We start from the raw sequence: 16,851 nt of genomic DNA, 5'->3' as shown, positions 1-16,851 counted from the left end.
TATTTGCGGGATCGTTAGATGTTAATCCCGCGGGATCCCGGTATTTGCGGGATTGCGCAGTGCAATTTTTTCATAACATTTCAAATCATTTTCCATGGGTTTTCTAAGCATTCCCAGCACTTAGAAATCTCTGAAAGTAGCTTTAGGTGTTTTCCAGAGCAGTCAAAAAGGCTTTCCACAGCCTTAGGTAACAGGTTTGTGGCACTTCTCCAGAGAATTTTTGTGTCCCCTTTCAAGCCTTCTCAAGAGTTTAGCCGTTAGGTGTTTCGCAAGCCCTTTTCGAAGCTCCTAGAATTTTTCCAAAAGTAAAAGAGACCAATCGGTTCTAGAACAGACCTACAAAGCTCTGGTATAGGTTTAGAAAAGAACGTTCTAAAGGACCTGAAAAGCTCTAGAAAAATATTCAAGGAAACTCTGTAAACTACTTAACCATTAAGGTGATTTTTAGACTGTTTCACTTCAGACCTTCCTATGGGCGCTTAGTTTGAAAAAGAACTTCGAAGAAGCACTATACAAGACTCACTAATTTTGGAGGTTAAACCATTTCTATGTTCAGAATGTTCAGGGTCCCTTATGGACTTCTCAGTACAACTGTATATCTTGCTTCTGCAGATGTTAATAGCGTCCTCCTACGCCCTCCTAAAAGTAGGCGGGATTGGCCAGTTCTAGAAAAGACCCGCAACGACCTTGAAAGTTCGCCGTAACAAATAGGATCATTGACCTCTGATAATCTTATCAATAGAATGTGACTTTAAATGGCGATGAATGGACTTTGACCCGTTCGGCAACCTTTGTCGTTTGAAAAACGGGGTTATGGACTTTGACCGCTGAGTAATGAACTTTGACCGACAACTTTTATAATAAGAATCTTTTTAAACTACCCAGAAAATGTTTAAAATCTTCTGCACTAACAGACTTTTCATAGTCTTCTAGGCGCTTTATAGCATATTAGCGTTAGCGCCAGGAAGGAAGTCTCGGGAGTGAGTCAGTCCCAGCCTGGTCCTATTGAGTTAAAATGCTTTCGGTGCGAAAAGAAGGGCCATAAACAACACTGCCAACAACCGAACTATGTCAACAAAAAACGAGACGGCGGAAAAAATGTGTCAGCGACCCCTTTATTAACTAAAATGCACTTTGTGTTTCAAGACTGGTCATATCATTGAGAATTGCTTTCTTACATGTTCCGAAAAAGCCGTTCCACTTAGAATGAAAATTGATATACAATTAATTGACACCGTTTCCCTTATGTCAAATAATTTTGCAGTGCAGTGATCATCGTTCCCCAAGACAGCCAAATTCAATTCGCAATACGGCTTTTGTATCCTTAAAGATGCTCGCTACGAATATCTTAGGATGCCGTTCGGTTTAGCGAACGCGCCATCGGTGGTTGAAAGAGCAATGAGGAGTGCTCTGGCTTTGAAACATGGTATCATTAGGCCTGGTCGTCGTAAAGTGGATGCGTCGAGTCACCAACAAAGTTAAGCAAGTCAGTCAGCTTATGGCGACCAATCCAAGATGGCGCTCAACAAGTTTGGCGGACCGAACCGCTCATTGGCAGTGACGCCACAGAGGGCGGCAGTAGTTATACAGGGAGGGTTCCTGGACCACTTCCAGGTCGCTCGCCACCTGGTGGTGACCTTGGAGAGTAGGTCAAGGTGACGTGGCAATCGCTTTGGGAATTAGGTCATTAAGGTCATCCGAGGGCATTGACTATTTATTTCAAGGTTATCCGAGGTCATTGGCCCCATCAATGTTCAAGGTCAACCGACGTCAATGACCACATTAATTTGAGGAGGTCATTGACCCCATTTAATTTCAAGGTCATCCTAGGTCATGGACTCCATTAATTTTTAATGTCATCCGAGGTAATTGGCTCCCGTTAATTTTAAGGTCATACGAGTTCATTGAACTAATTAATTTTCAAGGTCCTGCAAAGTCATTGACCCCATTTTTGGGGGTTACAGGTCATCCGAGGACATTGACCCCATTTTTTGTGAAATTACATTCTTAAGGTCGTTTTTAACAAAATATGTCACAAACCCACACACACTGAGTAAAAAATTATATCCTTCAAAAGGCTATATAACTACAGGCGAATAAAATAAATATGCAAGTACGTTAGGATTGCGTTTATAGCTTCTTATATAACCCATTGCAGAAGGTCGATATAGGTTAAACGTTGGGTCATTAACCTTAGATGACCCTGAAAATATTAGGGAGCCAATGACCTTGGAAGATATTGAAAAATTTCATCTTTGGCTTTACAATAACCTACTTTCCAAGGTCACCGCAAGGTTACTGAGAACAACGCCCCCGAAAATTGTGTTAATTGCCCTCGGATGACCTGTACCCCAAAAAATGGGGCCAAGGACCTCGGATGACCTTGAAAATTAATGGAATTAGTGGCCTCGGATGACATTGAAAATGATGTCAACGCCTTCGTAGCACCTTGACCTAATTTCCAAGGTCACCACCCACATGTCACACATCTTTCACCTTGACCTTATTTCCAAGGTCACCTCCACGTCACCTTGGCCTACCTTCCAAGGTCACTACCAGGTGGCGAGCGACCTTGAAGTGGTCCAGGAATCCCCTGTATAACTACTGACGGGCTCTAAAGGCTCCCCCTACCGTATCCCCATTTGCCAAGGGTAGGGGCATAGAGGGGTACTCGTCTCTGATTGGATGTGACGTCACTTTCTGGTCCAGCACGAGCATAGGTCTTCAACTGGTCTTGCTGGGTACTTTCGTAAATTTATCAATGATTTTGCCACTAAGACGCTTGACGAAAAAATGTTCCTTTTGTATAGAAGGAAGAAGGAAGGCCATCTTAGAACAGGATCAGCAAAACGCTCAAGGAAGCAGCAGGGAAAACACTTGGGGGACATAAACCGTCTATGTCACCGAACGGGAAGGAAGCCATGGCACAAGCCACACAAACCAGAAACAAAGAAAGAGCTAAGGGAGGCCAGAGAGGAGAACAACAAAAGGTCAAGGAATTCGCCGAGTTTGCAGTAAAAAGCCACTTTTACATTTGAAATTACAACAAAACCAGTTGCAGTAAAAGTAAAGAAATAAAGATTACGAAACCACATCAGTTGGTGAGATTGTGCTTCTGTTAAGGAAAATCTCAGTTATAACCGAATGTTAGGTTTATCAATTTGTTTCAATCGATCGCATGTGCGTGGTTCTTTGCATGCAAGTCCCGGGTCTCATTTTTTCTTACAGCACTATTGATGAGACTGTAGGGAATGCAATCCCGCAGCAAAATCTCAATCCCGGTATTTGCGGGATCGTTAGATGTTAATCCCGCGGGATCCCGGTATTTGCGGGATCCCGCAAAATTTTAAATAAATTGACAAATAAGCAATTTTGTGCGGTTAACTTCTGTATTAAAAAAATCGCTAATTATCACAATAAGTGTTCAACAAAAAAGTACTTCCTTTCGCTCCATACACGTAACAAGTTAGTACTAAATCCTGGTCAGCATAGAACAGCACTTTTTTAAAATAACTTAAACTATTTAAGCTGTAAGATCTTCAATGTCCTCCCAAATTACATACAAACTCAAAATGACATTCGCAAGTTCAAAAAAGAACTCAAAACATACTTACTAAACCAAAATTTTTACAACCTAAAAGAATATTTTGAGCATTGAGTTATATAGGTCAACCCAATACACATCATGGTTTTTATTATGTACTTTGGTGTGTATTATTGTTTTTATGCATGACAATTACTGCCTACTATTGTTGTACATCTTGTGCGGTAACGTTGTTGCAGTAAAATAAACATTATTATTATTATTATTTTCAGCCTTAGAACTTAGAACTCAAAAAAATCGCCTGTAAAGCACAAAAAGGTGAACTTCTAAAGTGCCTCAAAAATCATAGTACATTTTTAACGAAAAAAGTTTAACAATTATTTCAAAAATTATTTCTCCTTTATGAGTTTCATTAACAAAGAAAACAGAGTCGTCCCCTTGGTCGACAAATTCCTCAATCCCGCAAATCCCGCGGGATCCCACTCCATTTATGTGCGGGATTAATTCCGCAAAAATGCTGCGGGATCACGGTATTTCGGGATCCCGCGATCCCGGTATCGCATTCCCTAGATGAGAGAGATTGTTAGTTTCCCTTTACCGTCGTGTACAATACAAAACTTTATTTTATACTAGTAACCATATGAATCATTGTAAAACATTGTCATATGTTCTGAAGGCCATTCTATGTCGTGCTCCGCGTCCCATTTGATTTCATTAGAATGCATATTCATCTGTTGCACTTTATCTACCACCACGGTTAATGAGCTTATTAAAACCTATTAAATTGTCAATTTACCATCTGCTATAAAATAAATTAAGATCAACTACGATGCTAATTCAAACACACAACACGGCAAACTATAAGAACTGGAAAAACACAACAAATGCCAAAACGAAGACGCAATATAACGATAATCGTTCATAAATACCTTCAATGTTCGTGCACTCGCATTTCTAGATGAGCTCTAACCGCTTCTTCGGCGCTGAAACGGTCTATCCGCACGAACCGACTACAGAATCCTATTAATTGTTACCGAGAGCAATGAAGGGGCTGCGATAACCCCATTGGTTGCAGTACCAGACTCCTCTCGATCGATGGGAATATAAGTTGGCATGGAAAATTCACTTGAACTATCGAAGCCGGTTGCCTACTGCTATTAGGGAGGTTGTGGGCTGCTGCCGACTGCTTTGTCTGGGGTTTTGCCCGAGGATTTTCCTCAGACGTACGTAGCTTCGCATTATGTTGAAATCTACGAGGCGAATGCTGGAGCAGTACTCTTCCCTCTCAGCACCCTAACTCCATTCCTTCCGTTCCCATCCTTAACTTTACCCATCCTTACATTCCCGTTCTCTGGCTGAAGAGGGTCAGGAAACTCTGAACAGCCCGCCTCCGGTATGGGTCGGGGTGTCGGAGGAATGAAACACGTTGACCTTTGCTCTGTATATAACCAACAACCGTTTTGCGCAGATGCCGAATACTAGGGGATTTTCGTAACGAAGCTAGGGGAGAATGAGAAGAAGATGGCGACGAGGCCGACGGAAGGCACACGCTTTCCCGGTTTTTTTATTATTCTTCATTATTTTTGGTGGTGGTGTTTTGAACGTGTGTATTTACAGGTAGTAACCATATTATTCTTCCTTGTACTAGCTATTTAATCATTGAATTTCTTACCACAATTTGATATTATTTACATTTTGCTGATTTTGCATAAACTACGATATCTGAATCATGGCGTACCCCATGCCTTTGTTTTGAGTACCGGTAGATGAATCGTGTTTGTAATACTGTACAGAGGATTATGCCATTATTTTGTTTAATTAAGTATTTACTTCTGTTATTCACGAGGAGTTGATTATCGGTGTGATGTTGCTCTGTTCGATTGACCCGTAACTATTCCGTGAGGGAAGTACCTAATACAGTTTGATTGTTCGCTGTATCTGTTACTTTCTGTTTCGTGGCGCGCTACAGTTCTTGTGCGTTAGCTATACGAAGGGGAGCTCTTTTATTTGATGTTTTGATGTTTGTGTGTGCGAGTGCGGGTCATTCTGTCTCCGTGGAGTAGGTACCTAATGCAGTTCGATCTTTCGCTGTATCTGTTACCTACTCGTCTCGTGCGGATTGTAGTTCTTAACATCTTAGCAATACGAGTGGAACCCTCTCATTAAAATTTCCTCTATTTAAAATATGTTCTGTATGAGCGATAATCTTCTTTCACATGAATACTTGCTATTGACCAATGGCGTTCTCACATGTACTTTCCGTGTTAAATTTAAATTATGTTAACGGAAGGATCGAGTAGAGCCACACCATTTACATGTTTCCTATGTACATGCAATTTGTTTATTTGACGAGTTGTGTTATCTCAATTGATTGTACAGGTATTTTGATGTGTTTTTGTACTGAATAGATTTGTCATGTTTTCCACTGCATTTATGATGTTTTGTGTATTTTGATTTTATGAACTTGTTTAATTGCATTTGATTTGATTATCTGATTTTTATCATACAATTTTGTTTTATTTATGTGTATTTTCTCTTGCATTTTATTGCTGTAGGTGATTTATTTCATGTATTTGTGTGGCCTATGTCAGGGTTTTAGTCCCGTAGAAGGTTTCCCTGACATGGTATTGTGTGTGCGTTAATATATTTATTTGTTCTTGTCGTTTCTTACGCACAAAAGTTCTGTCTTTTATTTAATCCCCTTCCCGATTATGTCTCACGTTCCAACACATAAAAGAACCGATTACACAACGTATGAGTTCATTCGTGCCACCCATATCGAACCGACTGCCATCCAAATTTAAAAGTGCCGCGAAACTACCATCGTTTCGACTTGAAAGGTAGGCGGCTCTGCTTGTAGTTTTTGCCAGAGTTGCCAAAGGTAAGTATAGGGTAAGTCAACGTTTTCAGTGTCGGCTTGATAGACCCCTAGGAACATTACAAACTTGGGCTAAGACTGGCCGGCTGAGGTTAAGATCTCTATAATAGACCTCAGCATCAAGGCGTATTACTGTGGATCTTTCCATAGTGCGTTTATTAAGTCATAGTATGTTAATCATAGGGCAGTCGAACTACTTGTGGTTGTTGCAAAAGAAAAATAAAAACACCAAACCAAAAGAACTACCTACCCGATTATTTCTCCTGCAGCCCTGCGGGCGCGCCTACGGAAGAGAATACCACCGAGGATCCGATAGAATGGTTCCGCCTATTCTTAGCATCGCCCAGATCGAGGTCCTAGAACTGCCCGAGCGGATCAAGGAACAACCAGTACACACGCAACCTGTTGGACGCACCAGAGGATTCGAACCGAAGGGCCGGCAACACCGCCATATCGAAGCGGTCCGAGTAGAGGCACTTTTGGTTGTCCCACTTGACATGCACGAAACGGTCCTCTATGGCTACCATAACTCACTGATGGCCCGTAACCCCAGAACGGAGAGGATCGCACCGGCCATCCTCACGCAGTGCAACTAGCCGAAAATCATGACGGACACGAGGGACTACGTACGCAGTTGGTGGGTCTGCGCCAACACAAAACCGTCCGCCCTCGGCAGTCCAGTCGTCCGTGGGAACTGGTATCCGTCGACATCATGGAGCCGTATATAGAATCGAGTCGCGGGAATAGATTCATTCTAGTGATATGTGGATGAAAGCTTTCCCATGACGCTAAGACATGGAAGACATGGGTTCCCAAGAGCCATGGTGTCTGACAACGGGCCACAGTTTACGTCAATCATCTGTGATGCTGCTTTACAACACTGAGAGTGCTATCATTGGAGAGAGGTCGAGAGGTGAAATCAAGACATAAATAGGCTTCCGGATACACAAGGAAGGAAAAGACTCCAACGCATTGAATAACCTCCTCCCAATCATACTTTACACCCTCCGGGACAACTCCCAAGTCACGTCCTCCTAGGCTACCAGCTCCCTCGTTCGGGTGAATAGCATGCCACGCTCGACCCACCGCATAGAGTGGAGGAAGGTGAAGCGCAGGAGAAGCGGGTGCGAATGGTTCCTGTAGATACACTTTTTAAAACAGAGCATCAAAATATACGTTGGAGCCGGCATCACACACACTCGGCTTTGAATACCGTAACTGACGCTAATGTTTTTGTCAAGCTTCGGCACCTAAAATTCCTGTTTCCCGCACCTGCGCAGAACGGTCCAAGTCGAAGATTTCATGGTTGTTGTATACACAGAGCGTTTCGTAATTTTTTCCATACTACCATTTTTTTCAAATGTAAGGCGTGTTGCCTAACCATAGGGGTCGGTCACCACATAGCCTCTCTCAAACGTTTACAGCCCTCGAGAGTAGGGATGGGCGATAACTGTTTTCACCTATCGATATAAGTATCGGGTACTTACCTATCGATATATTTTACTTATCGATATGCCGATAATTATCGAAATATCGATAACTGTCGCTATATCGATAAGTATCGGTATATCGATAGTTCTCGTTATGGCGATAGTTTTTAATATATATAGGTATCGATATAATATCGATAAGTTGGGAGTGTGTAGCTCAATAGGTTGGATCGATAAGGAGCATAGCTGTCCAGTATTGTTGTTTATAATGACTGACACGTATGAAAATTGTCGATGTTGAAGACGCAAATGAGTTTCTTTGGCTTAATATATTGACAACATCCAACTTCCAAGTTCAGGGCTGGGAAAACGTAGGTACTACTGATTTTGTAGGACTATGTCCTATTTTCTAGTCATCTCCAGTTGTTTTGTAGTTACTTTAAAGAGAAGGGCGTTTTTCACAAAATTGCAGAAATTCGTTTTCTACTTTTAGCTTCCATTATTTCAAAATTAAATCTTATAAACTGGTCACACTTCTAGAATGTGTTAATAATACGTAGGTAATTAGAGAAAACTGGAGAATGGGAAGGACTAATTTTAATTAGGGGGTTGCTTGCGAAGATTTTTTCGCTTAAAAAAGTACGGATCCACCTTATTTTCATTGTAACTCACTTAATTTTTAAGCTAAAGTTTGTTTTAAAATAAAGGAAGAAAGGTTGTTTTAAATACTTTAAAAAATATTCTGTAAGTTTTTCTCGAAGAACGCATAATTTGGCCGTTATTTGACTGTAAAACTCTCTAATTTAGCGTGTGACGAACAAGAGCTAACCTTTAACAAGCCACAACTCGGTTCGTATAGGTCATAGAGCAATTATTAAAAAGTTGTTATTTATATAACAAGAGCGCGAAGTTTAATTTCGCGCATTGAGACTGAAGGTATTTTGACGAGGCGAAGCCGAGTTAAAATATCAGTCAAATGCGCGAAGTAACTTCGCGCTAGCGTTATGTACAATATTTTTTCTACAACTGAACCGATTGTTCATTAAATTTGCTGTTTAAGTTCAACTTTGTCACGTGCGCGAAATACTTTTTTTCACTGTTGACGATTTCGCGCACGTTGTCAAGAGCAACCTTACTTATTAATTAACCGTTTAAAAATCTAGTACTTCGCGTTTCGAAATCCGTCAGAAAATGACAGGTTATTATGACAGTTGTAGAAAAAAATAGTTATACCAAGGCCGTAAAAGTGATCTTTTTTGGCCGAAGCTGCTGTTTGTGGCCAAGGCGGTAGCCGAGGCCGCAATTCAGATGAGGCCTAACAAATCACTTTTGGCCAAGGTGCACACAACATTTTTTAGACGATCATCAAAAAAGAATTCAAAAATTAGCTCATAAACATATTTTTTCTGAAAATCATAGTTATCTTATAGACAATTAAAAACAAAGCATTTCCTATCGTATGTAATAAATTATAATTTATTAGCATCTTTGCGTGTATTTTGTGCGTATCAAAATGGGCGATAGCGACAGTTCAGATACCCCAAATGAAATTTTGGAAGCTGCAAGCGTTGCGACCCTAAGTCATATATGATGTAAGAGCAGGCGTTTGAGAGTAAAAGTACAATCGCAACTTCCTCCGTTGCACAAGATTTTAATAATGTCAAATGCAATAGGTCCTTCGTAACTGTGGCTTCCAAGACCTTATAGTTAACATGCTGTACAATTATTAGAAACCTGATTACCTACTTTGATGGCAGGTATAGGTAGCTACTTGTGTTCTCGGTTAATTGCTGGTGATTCTTCGCATAATAATGTAAGCAATAACATCTTCCTCATGTTTTGGTTCTACACTTCAAAAAGGTCTGCAAGCAGCAAAGATTGAAACGTCAAACTATAATTTTAAATGTGAACATTGTGATTACGCAATCGTGTGAAACATTCCTACAAGTCCGAAAATGAAAAAAAAGCACGTGGATGGCCCAATCCTTGATGGGGCTAGACCGGATAGACGCTTTGTATCAAACAGATTACTGTTTCTCACACATCAGTTTCAAATAAGTAAAGTTTGACAGAAGCGTACAATAAAGTAAAACTTTATGGCCGCAAAAGCGACCACAAAATCAACGTTTTTGTGCTGATAGCCTAAAAACATTTTTCTACAACTGTCAAAAAAACCTGTCATTTTCTGACGAATTTCGAAACGCGAAGTACTAGATTTTTAAACGGTTAATAATTAATAAGTAAGGTTGCTCTTGACAACGTGCGCGAAATCGTCAACAGTGAAAAAAAGTATTTCGCGCACGTGACAAAGTTGAACTTAAACAGCAAATTTAATTAACAATCGGTTCAGTTGTAGAAAAAATATTGTATATAACGCTAGCGCGAAGTTATTTCGCGCATTTGACTGATATTTTAACTCGGATTCGCCTCGTCAAAATACCTTCAGTCTCAATGCGCGAAATTGAACTTCGCGCTCTTGTTACCTATATAAATAACTATTTCTTTGTTTTTTTAAAAGCTACGATTTTGTTCGCCGCAGTTTGTTTTTTTATGCATACTTTTCGAGTTTTTCGCGAATAACCAATTAAAAACATTGATCTTTTCTATGAAAAACTCATACCTTCAGTCGCGAATAACTGGAGAAATATTAACTTTCCAAAAAAATGTATAGAAGACTTTTTGCTTAGAATTAATTTGTCTATCTATTCCTGTGTTAAAATTACAATAAAAAATTGCCACCCCCGAGATGGGGTGGCAAACTACCCCCATGGTGAAAGCGCCCATTGGCATGATTTAGATTTTTATCGTTAGGCTATTCGCTACTTACTGTCAAAATTTCAAGTTAATCGATTCATTTTGAAAAAATTGCCAGGGCAAAACCTTCATTTCCTGGACTATAGTATTGTACGCTTTTTTACCGTACGCGCATTCTAAACGGATGTGATTTTTTCTAATAAAAGTGGCTGCCTAGGGTGCCTACATTTATTTTATTTTCAGTTTCCACCAACACTATGCAAAATAATCGGTGATTTTAACATTAAATTAAAATATAAAACTATACAAACTGTGTCCCCGGATTGTTTGGACGTCTCTTGTAAAAGATAAAAAATTGAATTTTGAGCTTCTGGGAGTCAACCCTGCCTGGTTAGAAACTAAATTGACAAGTTTAGTTTCAATGTTCAAAAAACGTTTTGCCAGTAAAATGCCCTTTGGAGACAAGAATCGCACACATTTTATTAAGAAAAGCTGTTTTACCTATTTCAAAGTCCTAGGTCTACTTTGATTTTTGGATGTTTTTATTCTTTTTTAAGCTTTTTTAAGGAACATTTTTTCGAATTTCAAAAAAAAATTAAAATATGCCCAGTACAGTTTGCACGTTTACTCAGTTTTTCATTCTGAATTCCAATATTTTACAAGAGACATCCAAACAATCGGGGGACACACTGTCGTAGGCTCGTAGGCATTTTGCAAAATCTGTCTAGTCGATTCGTGAACCGCTGACAGTTTGACGTGCGGGGTCATTTTCCTTCCCTTCTAGATCAACAATGGATCCCATTTATCAATTTCGAAAGGGAACCTATAATACCTTAGCCCTAGAAACCGCACTGTGCCACAGTTTGCCTGCGATTTATAAATTGCCTAGGAATTTTATAAAATGACGGATTTTACAAAATGCGTACGACATATTCATTTCCAAGAAATACAGACAACTTACCCCTTCAAGGTTTCAAGAACACAGTCACACCAGGTCTTGTTTGAATCACTAATACCAATTAACTATTGTAAAAATTAAGTCTCAAATTAAATCACACGAATCAAGCAGTTACAAACAACTACGAACAAACTGAAATGTAGAAACCTATGTATAGTACTCACACCAAGAGTAAAACAGATGTCAAAATTTCAAAAAGAACTTGCTACTGTACGCTTAGGAAGTTTGAAGACAACTAAATTTAATTTCACTTTTGGTCAATAGGGGAAGCCAAGCCAAGGCCCAAAGGTATTTTTGATCCACCTTTATTTATTGAACAATGGAGAGGAAGTCATTGCAATTTGCATTATCGTTAGGTCTGTTGTTTGCGATATGACAGCTTACACAAAAGTACCTTTTATTGTCATTATCTTAATTCGAGTCTTAATTGCTTATTAATTTCAGGATAATCTGAAATCTATTGTTTGATTGTTAAACATTATTTTGTCATCTCAAATAAATTTTAATTGAATAGCAGGATTAATTTTCGGAATTATACTTTTGCCTAACAAAACAATTTTTCAAAAATGTTATCAATCAATAAATATTATTTGCCTTTCCCAAACTTTTTCTTTGTAAACATGTTTATACGTTGCGACCATACAATTTCATGCATTTTTTCAAATCTGAATGAAAAAGATAGACGTCCATTTTTACTTATTGATTAATTACTCACCTGAAATGCAAGATGGATCCTGTAATGTATGTGACTTGGCAACGCAGCGATCGCAACCATGACATTGAATAAAGGAGACACGGTCTTCTGCATCCGGCCGTTAAGACGAAAGCACGTCACGTTGTTTTATTAATCCGAATCCACAACCCCAACCATAACATGGTGCCGAAACCCGTAGCGTAAATAAAAGTACGTAGAACTTCGCTATTTACCTAGTTTAGGAGCAGTCTTAAAATATTCCGAAAACATAACCTGATTGGTGAAACAAAAATGGAGAAAATTAATGGGGGCATACCGCCATTACATCTCAGTGGAAATATCTACGAAAACTGGAGGTTTTTCATTCAAAGGTTTAAAAATTACCTGAAAGCCACCGAAATGGATAAGAAAAATCAAGCAACTCAATGTGCGCAACTACTTCACATGGTTGGAGAAGATGGATTCCGAATCTATAACACATTCAAGTTCGAAGACAACGAAAGGGAGAAAATTGAACCATTAATCGCCAAATTTGAAAATTATTTCAAACCTCGAAGTAATATTTCAAATGTGAGGTACAATTTATTCACAAGAAAACAACATGAAGGCGAACCGATAGCCAATTTCATCACAGAAGTAACCACTCTCGCGCAACAATGTGAGTTAGGTGATTTAGAAGACAGTCTAATCAAGACTTGCATAACGTGTGGCGTAGCGGATGAGCGAATGAGACAACGGTTGTTAGAAGACGACGAGATGACACTAGAGAAGGCGATAACGCTGTGCAAAAGTATGGAATCATCACATGAACAGGCTGTGAAAATTGGGACCAGCAAGAACGAAATCCACTACATATCAAAGAAGAACTTCAACGCGAGCAGACAACATAGAAACAAGATGACGTCACAGAGCAGTGCAAATCGAGAGCAACGACCAAGCAGTCGACATCGGAACAACATCAATGGAAATCGAAGGTCCAAAGACATCCCCAAGTGCTACCGATGTGGTCTGGATCATCAAGGACAAATTTGCAGAGCCATAAAAGCTAAGTGTAATTTTTGTAATAAATTAGGTCATTATTCAAAAATGTGCACGCAGAAACAAATTAATGTAGTAGAAAAATCAGCTGACGAATCTGAATCTTTATTCTTAGGTTTAGTAAATAATCATTCCGATCAACTCGGCAGGGATGATGACTTTGAGAATTTCATTATAAATTTTGAAGTTAACAACAAAACTTTAAAATGTAAGCTCGACACAGGTGCCATGGCAAATGTGATAACCAAATCTAATTTAATTTCTCTCAAGAGAAATGTAAAGATACAAAAATCCAATTGCAATTTAACAACATTTTCAAATGACAAAATAGCTGTGTTAGGTAAATGTAACTTAAAATGCAAATATGAAGGCAAATATTACAACATTGATTTTTATGTAGTAGATGTTGATGCACCTTCAATCATAGGGTTACCAACATGTAAATCCCTAAAAGTCATAAAACGAATTCATAGCTTAGAGGTAAATGAACGACCACCACCATTAATGAAGTATGATGACATAAAGCTAAAATATTCTGAACTGTTTACAGGTATTGGATGCTTGGATGAACCATACACGATAAGGGTCGATCATACCGTAATGCCAGTAGTACACCCGCCAAGGAAAATTCCATTAGCTCTCAAAGATAACCTTAAAGTTGAATTAGACGAAATGGAGAAGAATCAGATAATCGAGAAAGTCGATATGCCTACTGATTGGGTAAACTCATTGGTTATAGTAAAAAAGCCTAATAGTAACAAAGTTAGAATTTGCATAGATCCTAGAGATTTAAATAGGGCAATCAAACGTGAACATTTTCAATTACCGTCCTTAGATGAAATTGCACCAAATTTAAGAGGCAATAAATTTTTTAGTAAATTGGATGCTTCTAAAGGGTTTTGGAGCATTAAATTAGATGAGGAAAGTAGCAATCTATGCACATTCAACACTTGTTATGGCAGATACAAATTCTTACGATTACCGTATGGTATCAAATCAGCAAGTGAAGTATTTCATAAGAGATTTAAGCAAATATTTAACATGGAAGGTGTCCAAACATATATCGACGATCTTGTCGTGTATGGCTCATCAAAGCTAGAACATGACAAACGACTCTTCAATGTATTAGAATTAGCTAAGAAACATAATGTTAAGTTTAATGCAGAAAAATGTCAATTTGGTTTAAGTAGAATTAAGTTTCTGGGATTCATTTTTGATGAATTTGGTCAAACCGTAGATAATGAAAAGGTGTTAGCTATAACAAATATGAAGACACCAAGTAACAAAAAAGATGTACAAAGACTTTTAGGTATGCTAACTTATTTGTCAAAACATATAATCAAGTTATCTGAACTAACAGCTCCATTAAGGGAACTCATAAAAAATGACACAGTATGGCATTGGGATGAACGGCATGACAAATGCTTTGATAGAATTAAAACAGTCATATCAAATGTACCTGTTCTGCAACATTTCAATATAAACAAAAAGTGTACAATATCAGCAGATTGCTCAAAGGATTCCATAGGTGCTGTATTATTACAAGCAGGTCAACCCATTGCTTATACTTCAAAAGCGCTCACGCTAACACAAAGAAACTATGCTCAAATTGAAAAGGAGCTATTGGGAATTCTTGTAGCAACTGAAAAATTCCATAATTTTGTATATGGGACTAATTTTGACATCGAAACAGATCACAAACCGCTAATAAGTATTGTACAAAAACCATTGTTAAGCACTCCTCCGAGATTGCAACGCATGTTATTTAAACTTCAAAAATATGATTTTAATTTATATTATAAGAGAGGTAAAGAACTGTATATAGCTGATACTTTGTCAAGGTGCTGTGCAGAAAAACCTGAAACAAAGAGCAATCTAGATATTGAATTAGAGTCACAAATTTGTTTGATAAAATTATCATTTAATATATCGGAAGTTCAGTTAAACAAAATTATAATGGAAACTAAAAAAGATGTTGAGTTAATCATGTTAAAATCATTTTTAAAAAATGATTGGCCTGACGAAACTAACTTGTCAGGCAACCTAAAAACGTTGTATAAAATTCGAGACGAAATCTATTATCATAATGGTTTATTCTTAAGGAAAAATCAAATAATAATACCAAAATCAATGTATAAAGAAATGTTAGCAAGAATTCATTATGGTCATCAAGGGATAAGCAAAAGTAAACATTTAGCTAGACAATCATTGTATTGGCCAGCTATGACAGCACATATTGAAGATGAGGTAAAACGTTGCAAAACTTGTGCAAGATTCCAAAATAATATTAGAGAACCTTTAATATCGCATAACATACCCAAATTGCCTTGGGAAGAGATTGGATCAGATTTATTTCATATCGGGAATGATACTTACTTGATAGTCGTTGATTATTACAGCAAGTATCCTGAAATTTGTTTATTAAAAGACACCGATAGTAAAACAGTAATTAATCATCTAAAGTCAATATTTGCTCGGCATGGCATTCCTAAAGTATTTTACTCCGATGGAGGTCCACAATACATATCTCATGAATTTGAAATCTTTTGTAAAGAGTGGGAATTTCAAAGTGTAAAGTCAAGTCCACAAAATTCCAAGTCAAACGGATTAGCCGAACGATTCATACAGACATATAAAAAAGCATTGCAGAAATCCTACACTGATCGTAAAGACACATACCTAACCCTCCTACAACTGAGGAACACACCAATTAATAATAATCTTCCCTCACCGTCACAATTGTTAATGTCGAGGGTACTCAGAACAAATATTCCAACAACTGATAAAATATTAAAACCTCAAACATTTAATGCAAACAAAATTCAAGCAAATTTAAGAAATGCACAAACCATGCAAAAATACTATTACGATAGGGGCACTACTAAGCAAAAACCCCTGGATAATGGTGTAAATGTATATATAAGAGATAAAATAGGCATAAGGGAAGGTGTAGTAAAAAATAGAGTTAGAGATAGGACTTATACTGTACAACTGCAGAATTCAAATTATGTAAATAGAAATAGAAGGTTTTTAATTCCTATACCAGTAGATAAGGATAATTATAATGATGAACATCAGGAGGAACTTTTTGAGGAAGAAATTATTAACGACTCAAATTCTGATGCTAATAAAGTAAACGAAGAAATTTCACCTCAAAGAACTTCTTCTGGACGTATGGTTAAAAAACCTGTAAGGTTAAATTTGTAATTAAAATGTATATGTTACGATTTGTAAAAAGGGGAGATGTAATGTATGTGACTTGGCAACGCAGCGATCGCAACCATGACATTGAATAAAGGAGACACGGTCTTCTGCATCCGGCCGTTAAGACGAAAGCACGTCACGTTGTTTTATTAATCCGAATCCACAACCCCAACCATAACAATTCCTTGCGATGTGTGATATGATCCGTTGCTCCAGAATCAACAATCCAGACATCATTTTCTTCAGCACTAAGAACTTCTCCAACAAATGCTTCAGTTTTTGAAAAATTTTCCGCTGGAGTTTTCTTATTTTCGGTTTTCTTTGGACAATTATTTCGAAGATGGCCTAAAA

This window comes from Photinus pyralis, unplaced genomic scaffold (genome assembly GCF_008802855.1).
Source record: "Photinus pyralis isolate 1611_PpyrPB1 unplaced genomic scaffold, Ppyr1.3 Ppyr1.4_LG10, whole genome shotgun sequence".
Lineage (NCBI taxonomy): Eukaryota > Metazoa > Arthropoda > Insecta > Coleoptera > Lampyridae > Photinus > Photinus pyralis.
Note: the sequence above shows the minus strand (reverse complement) of the source record.